This window comes from Garra rufa, unplaced genomic scaffold, assembly GCF_049309525.1.
Source record: "Garra rufa unplaced genomic scaffold, GarRuf1.0 hap1_unplaced_003, whole genome shotgun sequence".
In the NCBI taxonomy this organism is placed as follows: domain Eukaryota; kingdom Metazoa; phylum Chordata; class Actinopteri; order Cypriniformes; family Cyprinidae; genus Garra; species Garra rufa.
The window spans coordinates 9438550-9450551 of record NW_027394278.1 but is presented as its reverse complement, the minus strand read 5'-3'; the positions used below and the strand labels follow the sequence as shown (position 1 = coordinate 9450551).

The 12002-nt window shown below is 53.2% G+C and overlaps 14 non-coding genes across 14 annotated transcripts; all 14 read right to left on the bottom strand.

Annotated features, from left to right (window-relative positions):
* Positions 1–749: 749 nt before the first annotated feature.
* On the bottom strand, positions 750–913 carry LOC141310737 (U1 spliceosomal RNA). The gene has a single exon (XR_012348215.1). It is a non-coding gene; the product is annotated as a U1 spliceosomal RNA (small nuclear RNA).
* A 366-nt stretch (positions 914–1279) lies between these two features.
* Positions 1280–1470, bottom strand: LOC141310938 (U2 spliceosomal RNA). The gene has a single exon (XR_012348413.1). It is a non-coding gene; the product is annotated as a U2 spliceosomal RNA (small nuclear RNA).
* A 951-nt stretch (positions 1471–2421) lies between these two features.
* Positions 2422–2585, bottom strand: LOC141310735 (U1 spliceosomal RNA). Its single transcript, XR_012348213.1, has one exon. It is a non-coding gene; the product is annotated as a U1 spliceosomal RNA (small nuclear RNA).
* Positions 2586–2951: 366 nt separating this feature from the next.
* Positions 2952–3142, bottom strand: LOC141310937 (U2 spliceosomal RNA). Its single transcript, XR_012348412.1, has one exon. It is a non-coding gene; the product is annotated as a U2 spliceosomal RNA (small nuclear RNA).
* A 951-nt stretch (positions 3143–4093) lies between these two features.
* Positions 4094–4257, bottom strand: LOC141310733 (U1 spliceosomal RNA). Its single transcript, XR_012348212.1, has one exon. It is a non-coding gene; the product is annotated as a U1 spliceosomal RNA (small nuclear RNA).
* Positions 4258–4623: 366 nt separating this feature from the next.
* Positions 4624–4814, bottom strand: LOC141310936 (U2 spliceosomal RNA). The gene has a single exon (XR_012348411.1). It is a non-coding gene; the product is annotated as a U2 spliceosomal RNA (small nuclear RNA).
* Positions 4815–5765: 951 nt separating this feature from the next.
* LOC141310732 (U1 spliceosomal RNA) lies at positions 5766–5929 on the bottom strand. The gene has a single exon (XR_012348211.1). It is a non-coding gene; the product is annotated as a U1 spliceosomal RNA (small nuclear RNA).
* A 366-nt stretch (positions 5930–6295) lies between these two features.
* On the bottom strand, positions 6296–6486 carry LOC141310933 (U2 spliceosomal RNA). The gene has a single exon (XR_012348409.1). It is a non-coding gene; the product is annotated as a U2 spliceosomal RNA (small nuclear RNA).
* A 967-nt stretch (positions 6487–7453) lies between these two features.
* Positions 7454–7617, bottom strand: LOC141310731 (U1 spliceosomal RNA). The gene has a single exon (XR_012348210.1). It is a non-coding gene; the product is annotated as a U1 spliceosomal RNA (small nuclear RNA).
* Positions 7618–7983: 366 nt separating this feature from the next.
* Positions 7984–8174, bottom strand: LOC141310932 (U2 spliceosomal RNA). The gene has a single exon (XR_012348408.1). It is a non-coding gene; the product is annotated as a U2 spliceosomal RNA (small nuclear RNA).
* A 967-nt stretch (positions 8175–9141) lies between these two features.
* Positions 9142–9305, bottom strand: LOC141310749 (U1 spliceosomal RNA). The gene has a single exon (XR_012348227.1). It is a non-coding gene; the product is annotated as a U1 spliceosomal RNA (small nuclear RNA).
* Positions 9306–9671: 366 nt separating this feature from the next.
* Positions 9672–9862, bottom strand: LOC141310931 (U2 spliceosomal RNA). The gene has a single exon (XR_012348407.1). It is a non-coding gene; the product is annotated as a U2 spliceosomal RNA (small nuclear RNA).
* A 967-nt stretch (positions 9863–10829) lies between these two features.
* On the bottom strand, positions 10830–10993 carry LOC141310747 (U1 spliceosomal RNA). The gene has a single exon (XR_012348225.1). It is a non-coding gene; the product is annotated as a U1 spliceosomal RNA (small nuclear RNA).
* Positions 10994–11359: 366 nt separating this feature from the next.
* LOC141310930 (U2 spliceosomal RNA) lies at positions 11360–11550 on the bottom strand. The gene has a single exon (XR_012348406.1). It is a non-coding gene; the product is annotated as a U2 spliceosomal RNA (small nuclear RNA).
* Between the last annotated feature and the right edge of the window lie 452 nt (positions 11551–12002).

Genomic DNA, 12002 nt, shown 5'->3' with positions numbered 1-12002 from the left:
AGAGCCACGTGCCTCGTGTCATCGGAATCCTTGGCTCGAGCCGGACGAGAAGCAGGCCTCGGATTCGCTCGTCGCACTGACGAAATTTTCGGCTATTTTGGATTTCGTCGAAAACCTACTTTTGCAAACCAGCGCTAGGCATTTGGCCCAGTCCGACCCGGAGCAGTGCAGAAAGATTCCCTGGAGTCTGACTGTCAATAATGATCCAAAAAACCCGGAAATTTCCATTCACCCTGGCGAGGGGACCCCAAAACGTTGGAAGGTCGTGTGGCCGAGTTTGCTAAAATGGCTATAACTCCCGCAAGGAATGAGATCGGTTCACCCAAATCGGCACACCTGTGCAGGGGCTCGGTCTGTGGTCAGGTGTAAAGGGGCGCTGCGACTGGCCACTTGGTGGCGCTGTAAGGTCAAAAAAAATAGGAAAAGGATACAAAAAGGACAGCCAAACAAACACGCAAACAGCTACAGCTACGCAACGCTTAGTCCAAACAAAAAGCGAGGTCTGTGAGAAATTTGAACTGAAACGCCCCCCAGGGGGCGATCTTTCAAGACCGCGAGTGACTTTGTTTTCACGCACAACACACACACACACACCAGGTGACAGACCTCCTCACTCTGAACAACTCTCTAAACCATTGATCATCCAGGAAAAAAAAGAGATAAAGACCAAACCACAGCAAAACAAACAAACAAACGAAAAAAGAGACAAAAACCCAACAAAAACATCTGCCTTTTCAAACCAACAAATCCAGGGGAGAGCGCGAACGCAGTCCCCCACTACCATAAATTATGCAGTCGAGATTCCCACATTTGGGGAATTCGCAGGGGTCAGCACGGCCGGAGTGCAATGGACGAGCCTCGCCCTGGGTGAACCACCTTCTTGATCATGGTGTCTCCCCTGCCAGGTAAGTATGAAGCTTTAGGCCGCCTGTCAGAGGAACCGCTTCCCTGTCTACCATCCTTATCAACGGTGACCCCCATCCCAAGCAAAGGAAGGGCGGGTGCCCTGCGTTGACCAAGCGTCTTCTTCTTCTCTTGCTTAATGGCGGATCGCAAACAACTTTTAGGTGCATCGCGCCACCCGCTGCACAGAAGTGTGTAACATCACGTCGTTTGAGCGTTCTTGTGTTCTATTTATTAGCCCAGAGTTTTTACCCCACCTCATTATCAGAAGACTCCAAAGACTTCAGATGGGCGTGCCGGGTGGGGAGACCTCAAGAAACGGGAAGCACGGCTTTGAACCCGACGTCACCGGCTCTGCTATTAGACACAAAAATAGGGAAAGCGCACCGTTCCTGGAAACACTGCAATACCAGGCCGATGCATGGAGTGGACGGAGCAAGCCCCGGCTCCAGCTCCCTGATCCAAAAATCAATTTAATATGCAGTCCCCGGGTAGGGGACGTATCAGATATTAAACTGATAAGAACAGATACTACACTTGATCTTAGCCAAAAGGCCGAGAAGCGATGCCGTTGTGAGGCGGCGGGGAGGAAGCCGGAAACAGCGGCGGCCACCTCGGCCGCGGGCGGTCGCAGAGCCCTGAAACGTCGGGGGACGGCAGTACCCACCCCCGCCCGCAACGTCACCGAGCCTCGCCCCGATCGGCCGGGCGGTGGCGCTGCAGCGATGGAGAGTACGGCATCGCTCGTAACTCCCAAACGGTTTGTCGCAGAGCCACGTGCCTCGTGTCATCGGAATCCTTGGCTCGAGCCGGACGAGAAGCAGGCCTCGGATTCGCTCGTCGCACTGACGAAATTTTCGGCTATTTTGGATTTCGTCGAAAACCTACTTTTGCAAACCAGCGCTAGGCATTTGGCCCAGTCCGACCCGGAGCAGTGCAGAAAGATTCCCTGGAGTCTGACTGTCAATAATGATCCAAAAAACCCGGAAATTTCCATTCACCCTGGCGAGGGGACCCCAAAACGTTGGAAGGTCGTGTGGCCGAGTTTGCTAAAATGGCTATAACTCCCGCAAGGAATGAGATCGGTTCACCCAAATCGGCACACCTGTGCAGGGGCTCGGTCTGTGGTCAGGTGTAAAGGGGCGCTGCGACTGGCCACTTGGTGGCGCTGTAAGGTCAAAAAAAATAGGAAAAGGATACAAAAAGGACAGCCAAACAAACACGCAAACAGCTACAGCTACGCAACGCTTAGTCCAAACAAAAAGCGAGGTCTGTGAGAAATTTGAACTGAAACGCCCCCCAGGGGGCGATCTTTCAAGACCGCGAGTGACTTTGTTTTCACGCACAACACACACACACACACCAGGTGACAGACCTCCTCACTCTGAACAACTCTCTAAACCATTGATCATCCAGGAAAAAAAAGAGATAAAGACCAAACCACAGCAAAACAAACAAACAAACGAAAAAAGAGACAAAAACCCAACAAAAACATCTGCCTTTTCAAACCAACAAATCCAGGGGAGAGCGCGAACGCAGTCCCCCACTACCATAAATTATGCAGTCGAGATTCCCACATTTGGGGAATTCGCAGGGGTCAGCACGGCCGGAGTGCAATGGACGAGCCTCGCCCTGGGTGAACCACCTTCTTGATCATGGTGTCTCCCCTGCCAGGTAAGTATGAAGCTTTAGGCCGCCTGTCAGAGGAACCGCTTCCCTGTCTACCATCCTTATCAACGGTGACCCCCATCCCAAGCAAAGGAAGGGCGGGTGCCCTGCGTTGACCAAGCGTCTTCTTCTTCTCTTGCTTAATGGCGGATCGCAAACAACTTTTAGGTGCATCGCGCCACCCGCTGCACAGAAGTGTGTAACATCACGTCGTTTGAGCGTTCTTGTGTTCTATTTATTAGCCCAGAGTTTTTACCCCACCTCATTATCAGAAGACTCCAAAGACTTCAGATGGGCGTGCCGGGTGGGGAGACCTCAAGAAACGGGAAGCACGGCTTTGAACCCGACGTCACCGGCTCTGCTATTAGACACAAAAATAGGGAAAGCGCACCGTTCCTGGAAACACTGCAATACCAGGCCGATGCATGGAGTGGACGGAGCAAGCCCCGGCTCCAGCTCCCTGATCCAAAAATCAATTTAATATGCAGTCCCCGGGTAGGGGACGTATCAGATATTAAACTGATAAGAACAGATACTACACTTGATCTTAGCCAAAAGGCCGAGAAGCGATGCCGTTGTGAGGCGGCGGGGAGGAAGCCGGAAACAGCGGCGGCCACCTCGGCCGCGGGCGGTCGCAGAGCCCTGAAACGTCGGGGGACGGCAGTACCCACCCCCGCCCGCAACGTCACCGAGCCTCGCCCCGATCGGCCGGGCGGTGGCGCTGCAGCGATGGAGAGTACGGCATCGCTCGTAACTCCCAAACGGTTTGTCGCAGAGCCACGTGCCTCGTGTCATCGGAATCCTTGGCTCGAGCCGGACGAGAAGCAGGCCTCGGATTCGCTCGTCGCACTGACGAAATTTTCGGCTATTTTGGATTTCGTCGAAAACCTACTTTTGCAAACCAGCGCTAGGCATTTGGCCCAGTCCGACCCGGAGCAGTGCAGAAAGATTCCCTGGAGTCTGACTGTCAATAATGATCCAAAAAACCCGGAAATTTCCATTCACCCTGGCGAGGGGACCCCAAAACGTTGGAAGGTCGTGTGGCCGAGTTTGCTAAAATGGCTATAACTCCCGCAAGGAATGAGATCGGTTCACCCAAATCGGCACACCTGTGCAGGGGCTCGGTCTGTGGTCAGGTGTAAAGGGGCGCTGCGACTGGCCACTTGGTGGCGCTGTAAGGTCAAAAAAAATAGGAAAAGGATACAAAAAGGACAGCCAAACAAACACGCAAACAGCTACAGCTACGCAACGCTTAGTCCAAACAAAAAGCGAGGTCTGTGAGAAATTTGAACTGAAACGCCCCCCAGGGGGCGATCTTTCAAGACCGCGAGTGACTTTGTTTTCACGCACAACACACACACACACACCAGGTGACAGACCTCCTCACTCTGAACAACTCTCTAAACCATTGATCATCCAGGAAAAAAAAGAGATAAAGACCAAACCACAGCAAAACAAACAAACAAACGAAAAAAGAGACAAAAACCCAACAAAAACATCTGCCTTTTCAAACCAACAAATCCAGGGGAGAGCGCGAACGCAGTCCCCCACTACCATAAATTATGCAGTCGAGATTCCCACATTTGGGGAATTCGCAGGGGTCAGCACGGCCGGAGTGCAATGGACGAGCCTCGCCCTGGGTGAACCACCTTCTTGATCATGGTGTCTCCCCTGCCAGGTAAGTATGAAGCTTTAGGCCGCCTGTCAGAGGAACCGCTTCCCTGTCTACCATCCTTATCAACGGTGACCCCCATCCCAAGCAAAGGAAGGGCGGGTGCCCTGCGTTGACCAAGCGTCTTCTTCTTCTCTTGCTTAATGGCGGATCGCAAACAACTTTTAGGTGCATCGCGCCACCCGCTGCACAGAAGTGTGTAACATCACGTCGTTTGAGCGTTCTTGTGTTCTATTTATTAGCCCAGAGTTTTTACCCCACCTCATTATCAGAAGACTCCAAAGACTTCAGATGGGCGTGCCGGGTGGGGAGACCTCAAGAAACGGGAAGCACGGCTTTGAACCCGACGTCACCGGCTCTGCTATTAGACACAAAAATAGGGAAAGCGCACCGTTCCTGGAAACACTGCAATACCAGGCCGATGCATGGAGTGGACGGAGCAAGCCCCGGCTCCAGCTCCCTGATCCAAAAATCAATTTAATATGCAGTCCCCGGGTAGGGGACGTATCAGATATTAAACTGATAAGAACAGATACTACACTTGATCTTAGCCAAAAGGCCGAGAAGCGATGCCGTTGTGAGGCGGCGGGGAGGAAGCCGGAAACAGCGGCGGCCACCTCGGCCGCGGGCGGTCGCAGAGCCCTGAAACGTCGGGGGACGGCAGTACCCACCCCCGCCCGCAACGTCACCGAGCCTCGCCCCGATCGGCCGGGCGGTGGCGCTGCAGCGATGGAGAGTACGGCATCGCTCGTAACTCCCAAACGGTTTGTCGCAGAGCCACGTGCCTCGTGTCATCGGAATCCTTGGCTCGAGCCGGACGAGAAGCAGGCCTCGGATTCGCTCGTCGCACTGACGAAATTTTCGGCTATTTTGGATTTCGTCGAAAACCTACTTTTGCAAACCAGCGCTAGGCATTTGGCCCAGTCCGACCCGGAGCAGTGCAGAAAGATTCCCTGGAGTCTGACTGTCAATAATGATCCAAAAAACCCGGAAATTTCCATTCACCCTGGCGAGGGGACCCCAAAACGTTGGAAGGTCGTGTGGCCGAGTTTGCTAAAATGGCTATAACTCCCGCAAGGAATGAGATCGGTTCACCCAAATCGGCACACCTGTGCAGGGGCTCGGTCTGTGGTCAGGTGTAAAGGGGCGCTGCGACTGGCCACTTGGTGGCGCTGTAAGGTCAAAAAAAATAGGAAAAGGATACAAAAAGGACAGCCAAACAAACACGCAAACAGCTACAGCTACGCAACGCTTAGTCCAAACAAAAAGCGAGGTCTGTGAGAAATTTGAACTGAAACGCCCCCCAGGGGGCGATCTTTCAAGACCGCGAGTGACTTTGTTTTCACGCACAACACACACACACACACCAGGTGACAGACCTCCTCACTCTGAACAACTCTCTAAACCATTGATCATCCAGGAAAAAAAAGAGATAAAGACCAAACCACAGCAAAACAAACAAACAAACGAAAAAAGAGACAAAAACCCAACAAAAACATCTGCCTTTTCAAACCAACAAATCCAGGGGAGAGCGCGAACGCAGTCCCCCACTACCATAAATTATGCAGTCGAGATTCCCACATTTGGGGAATTCGCAGGGGTCAGCACGGCCGGAGTGCAATGGACGAGCCTCGCCCTGGGTGAACCACCTTCTTGATCATGGTGTCTCCCCTGCCAGGTAAGTATGAAGCTTTAGGCCGCCTGTCAGAGGAACCGCTTCCCTGTCTACCATCCTTATCAACGGTGACCCCCATCCCAAGCAAAGGAAGGGCGGGTGCCCTGCGTTGACCAAGCGTCTTCTTCTTCTCTTGCTTAATGGCGGATCGCAAACAACTTTTAGGTGCATCGCGCCACCCGCTGCACAGAAGTGTGTAACATCACGTCGTTTGAGCGTTCTTGTGTTCTATTTATTAGCCCAGAGTTTTTACCCCACCTCATTATCAGAAGACTCCAAAGACTTCAGATGGGCGTGCCGGGTGGGGAGACCTCAAGAAACGGGAAGCACGGCTTTGAACCCGACGTCACCGGCTCTGCTATTAGACACAAAAATAGGGAAAGCGCACCGTTCCTGGAAACACTGCAATACCAGGCCGATGCATGGAGTGGACGGAGCAAGCCCCGGCTCCAGCTCCCTGATCCAAAAATCAATTTAATATGCAGTCCCCGGGTAGGGGACGTATCAGATATTAAACTGATAAGAACAGATACTACACTTGATCTTAGCCAAAAGGCCGAGAAGCGATGCCGTTGTGAGGCGGCGGGGAGGAAGCCGGAAACAGCGGCGGCCACCTCGGCCGCGGGCGGTCGCAGAGCCCTGAAACGTCGGGGGACGGCAGTACCCACCCCCGCCCGCAACGTCACCGAGCCTCGCCCCGATCGGCCGGGCGGTGGCGCTGCAGCGATGGAGAGTACGGCATCGCTCGTAACTCCCAAACGGTTTGTCGCAGAGCCACGTGCCTCGTGTCATCGGAATCCTTGGCTCGAGCCGGACGAGAAGCAGGCCTCGGATTCGCTCGTCGCACTGATGAAATTTTCGGCTATTTTGGATTTCGTCGAAAACCTACTTTTGCAAACCAGCGCTAGGCATTTGGCCCAGTCCGACCCGGAGCAGTGCAGAAAGATTCCCTGGAGTCTGACTGTCAATAATGATCCAAAAAACCCGGAAATTTCCATTCACCCTGGCGAGGGGACCCCAAAACGTTGGAAGGTCGTGTGGCCGAGTTTGCTAAAATGGCTATAACTCCCGCAAGGAATGAGATCGGTTCACCCAAATCGGCACACCTGTGCAGGGGCTCGGTCTGTGGTCAGGTGTAAAGGGGCGCTGCGACTGGCCACTTGGTGGCGCTGTAAGGTCAAAAAAAATAGGAAAAGGATACAAAAAGGACAGCCAAACAAACACGCAAACAGCTACAGCTACGCAACGCTTAGTCCAAACAAAAAGCGAGGTCTGTGAGAAATTTGAACTGAAACGCTCCCCAGGGGGCGATCTTTCAAGACCGCGAGTGACTTTGTTTTCACGCACAACACACACACACACACACACACACACACACACCAGGTGACAGACCTCCTCACTCTGAACAACTCTCTAAACCATTGATCATCCAGGAAAAAAAAGAGATAAAGACCAAACCACAGCAAAACAAACAAACAAACGAAAAAAGAGACAAAAACCCAACAAAAACATCTGCCTTTTCAAACCAACAAATCCAGGGGAGAGCGCGAACGCAGTCCCCCACTACCATAAATTATGCAGTCGAGATTCCCACATTTGGGGAATTCGCAGGGGTCAGCACGGCCGGAGTGCAATGGACGAGCCTCGCCCTGGGTGAACCACCTTCTTGATCATGGTGTCTCCCCTGCCAGGTAAGTATGAAGCTTTAGGCCGCCTGTCAGAGGAACCGCTTCCCTGTCTACCATCCTTATCAACGGTGACCCCCATCCCAAGCAAAGGAAGGGCGGGTGCCCTGCGTTGACCAAGCGTCTTCTTCTTCTCTTGCTTAATGGCGGATCGCAAACAACTTTTAGGTGCATCGCGCCACCCGCTGCACAGAAGTGTGTAACATCACGTCGTTTGAGCGTTCTTGTGTTCTATTTATTAGCCCAGAGTTTTTACCCCACCTCATTATCAGAAGACTCCAAAGACTTCAGATGGGCGTGCCGGGTGGGGAGACCTCAAGAAACGGGAAGCACGGCTTTGAACCCGACGTCACCGGCTCTGCTATTAGACACAAAAATAGGGAAAGCGCACCGTTCCTGGAAACACTGCAATACCAGGCCGATGCATGGAGTGGACGGAGCAAGCCCCGGCTCCAGCTCCCTGATCCAAAAATCAATTTAATATGCAGTCCCCGGGTAGGGGACGTATCAGATATTAAACTGATAAGAACAGATACTACACTTGATCTTAGCCAAAAGGCCGAGAAGCGATGCCGTTGTGAGGCGGCGGGGAGGAAGCCGGAAACAGCGGCGGCCACCTCGGCCGCGGGCGGTCGCAGAGCCCTGAAACGTCGGGGGACGGCAGTACCCACCCCCGCCCGCAACGTCACCGAGCCTCGCCCCGATCGGCCGGGCGGTGGCGCTGCAGCGATGGAGAGTACGGCATCGCTCGTAACTCCCAAACGGTTTGTCGCAGAGCCACGTGCCTCGTGTCATCGGAATCCTTGGCTCGAGCCGGACGAGAAGCAGGCCTCGGATTCGCTCGTCGCACTGATGAAATTTTCGGCTATTTTGGATTTCGTCGAAAACCTACTTTTGCAAACCAGCGCTAGGCATTTGGCCCAGTCCGACCCGGAGCAGTGCAGAAAGATTCCCTGGAGTCTGACTGTCAATAATGATCCAAAAAACCCGGAAATTTCCATTCACCCTGGCGAGGGGACCCCAAAACGTTGGAAGGTCGTGTGGCCGAGTTTGCTAAAATGGCTATAACTCCCGCAAGGAATGAGATCGGTTCACCCAAATCGGCACACCTGTGCAGGGGCTCGGTCTGTGGTCAGGTGTAAAGGGGCGCTGCGACTGGCCACTTGGTGGCGCTGTAAGGTCAAAAAAAATAGGAAAAGGATACAAAAAGGACAGCCAAACAAACACGCAAACAGCTACAGCTACGCAACGCTTAGTCCAAACAAAAAGCGAGGTCTGTGAGAAATTTGAACTGAAACGCTCCCCAGGGGGCGATCTTTCAAGACCGCGAGTGACTTTGTTTTCACGCACAACACACACACACACACACACACACACACACACCAGGTGACAGACCTCCTCACTCTGAACAACTCTCTAAACCATTGATCATCCAGGAAAAAAAAGAGATAAAGACCAAACCACAGCAAAACAAACAAACAAACGAAAAAAGAGACAAAAACCCAACAAAAACATCTGCCTTTTCAAACCAACAAATCCAGGGGAGAGCGCGAACACAGTCCCCCACTACCATAAATTATGCAGTCGAGATTCCCACATTTGGGGAATTCGCAGGGGTCAGCACGGCCGGAGTGCAATGGACGAGCCTCGCCCTGGGTGAACCACCTTCTTGATCATGGTGTCTCCCCTGCCAGGTAAGTATGAAGCTTTAGGCCGCCTGTCAGAGGAACCGCTTCCCTGTCTACCATCCTTATCAACGGTGACCCCCATCCCAAGCAAAGGAAGGGCGGGTGCCCTGCGTTGACCAAGCGTCTTCTTCTTCTCTTGCTTAATGGCGGATCGCAAACAACTTTTAGGTGCATCGCGCCACCCGCTGCACAGAAGTGTGTAACATCACGTCGTTTGAGCGTTCTTGTGTTCTATTTATTAGCCCAGAGTTTTTACCCCACCTCATTATCAGAAGACTCCAAAGACTTCAGATGGGCGTGCCGGGTGGGGAGACCTCAAGAAACGGGAAGCACGGCTTTGAACCCGACGTCACCGGCTCTGCTATTAGACACAAAAATAGGGAAAGCGCACCGTTCCTGGAAACACTGCAATACCAGGCCGATGCATGGAGTGGACGGAGCAAGCCCCGGCTCCAGCTCCCTGATCCAAAAATCAATTTAATATGCAGTCCCCGGGTAGGGGACGTATCAGATATTAAACTGATAAGAACAGATACTACACTTGATCTTAGCCAAAAGGCCGAGAAGCGATGCCGTTGTGAGGCGGCGGGGAGGAAGCCGGAAACAGCGGCGGCCACCTCGGCCGCGGGCGGTCGCAGAGCCCTGAAACGTCGGGGGACGGCAGTACCCACCCCCGCCCGCAACGTCACCGAGCCTCGCCCCGATCGGCCGGGCGGTGGCGCTGCAGCGATGGAGAGTACGGCATCGCTCGTAACTCCCAAACGGTTTGTCGCAGAGCCACGTGCCTCGTGTCATCGGAATCCTTGGCTCGAGCCGGACGAGAAGCAGGCCTCGGATTCGCTCGTCGCACTGACGAAATTTTCGGCTATTTTGGATTTCGTCGAAAACCTACTTTTGCAAACCAGCGCTAGGCATTTGGCCCAGTCCGACCCGGAGCAGTGCAGAAAGATACCCTGGAGTCTGACTGTCAATAATGATCCAAAAAACCCGGAAATTTCCATTCACCCTGGCGAGGGGACCCCAAAACGTTGGAAGGTCGTGTGGCCGAGTTTGCTAAAATGGCTATAACTCCCGCAAGGAATGAGATCGGTTCACCCAAATCGGCACACCTGTGCAGGGGCTCGGTCTGTGGTCAGGTGTAAAGGGGCGCTGCGACTGGCCACTTGGTGGCGCTGTAAGGTCAAAAAAAATAGGAAAAGGATACAAAAAGGACAGCCAAACAAACACGCAAACAGCTACAGCTACGCAACGCTTAGTCCAAACAAAAAGCGAGGTCTGTGAGAAATTTGAACTGAAACGCTCCCCAGGGGGCGATCTTTCAAGACCGCGAGTGACTTTGTTTTCACGCACAACACACACACACACACACACACACACACACACCAGGTGACAGACCTCCTCACTCTGAACAACTCTCTAAACCATTGATCATCCAGGAAAAAAAAGAGATAAAGACCAAACCACAGCAAAACAAACAAACAAACGAAAAAAGAGACAAAAACCCAACAAAAACATCTGCCTTTTCAAACCAACAAATCCAGGGGAGAGCGCGAACACAGTCCCCCACTACCATAAATTATGCAGTCGAGATTCCCACATTTGGGGAATTCGCAGGGGTCAGCACGGCCGGAGTGCAATGGACGAGCCTCGCCCTGGGTGAACCACCTTCTTGATCATGGTGTCTCCCCTGCCAGGTAAGTATGAAGCTTTAGGCCGCCTGTCAGAGGAACCGCTTCCCTGTCTACCATCCTTATCAACGGTGACCCCCATCCCAAGCAAAGGAAGGGCGGGTGCCCTGCGTTGACCAAGCGTCTTCTTCTTCTCTTGCTTAATGGCGGATCGCAAACAACTTTTAGGTGCATCGCGCCACCCGCTGCACAGAAGTGTGTAACATCACGTCGTTTGAGCGTTCTTGTGTTCTATTTATTAGCCCAGAGTTTTTACCCCACCTCATTATCAGAAGACTCCAAAGACTTCAGATGGGCGTGCCGGGTGGGGAGACCTCAAGAAACGGGAAGCACGGCTTTGAACCCGACGTCACCGGCTCTGCTATTAGACACAAAAATAGGGAAAGCGCACCGTTCCTGGAAACACTGCAATACCAGGCCGATGCATGGAGTGGACGGAGCAAGCCCCGGCTCCAGCTCCCTGATCCAAAAATCAATTTAATATGCAGTCCCCGGGTAGGGGACGTATCAGATATTAAACTGATAAGAACAGATACTACACTTGATCTTAGCCAAAAGGCCGAGAAGCGATGCCGTTGTGAGGCGGCGGGGAGGAAGCCGGAAACAGCGGCGGCCACCTCGGCCGCGGGCGGTCGCAGAGCCCTGAAACGTCGGGGGACGGCAGTACCCACCCCCGCCCGCAACGTCACCGAGCCTCGCCCCGATCGGCCGGGCGGTGGCGCTGCAGCGATGGAGAGTACGGCATCGCTCGTAACTCCCAAACGGTTTGTCGCAGAGCCACGTGCCTCGTGTCATCGGAATCCTTGGCTCGAGCCGGACGAGAAGCAGGCCTCGGATTCGCTCGTCGCACTGACGAAATTTTCGGCTATTTTGGATTTCGTCGAAAACCTACTTTTGCAAACCAGCGCTAGGCATTTGGCCCAGTCCGACCCGGAGCAGTGCAGAAAGATACCCTGGAGTCTGACTGTCAATAATGATCCAAAAAACCCGGAAATTTCCATTCACCCTGGCGAGGGGACCCCA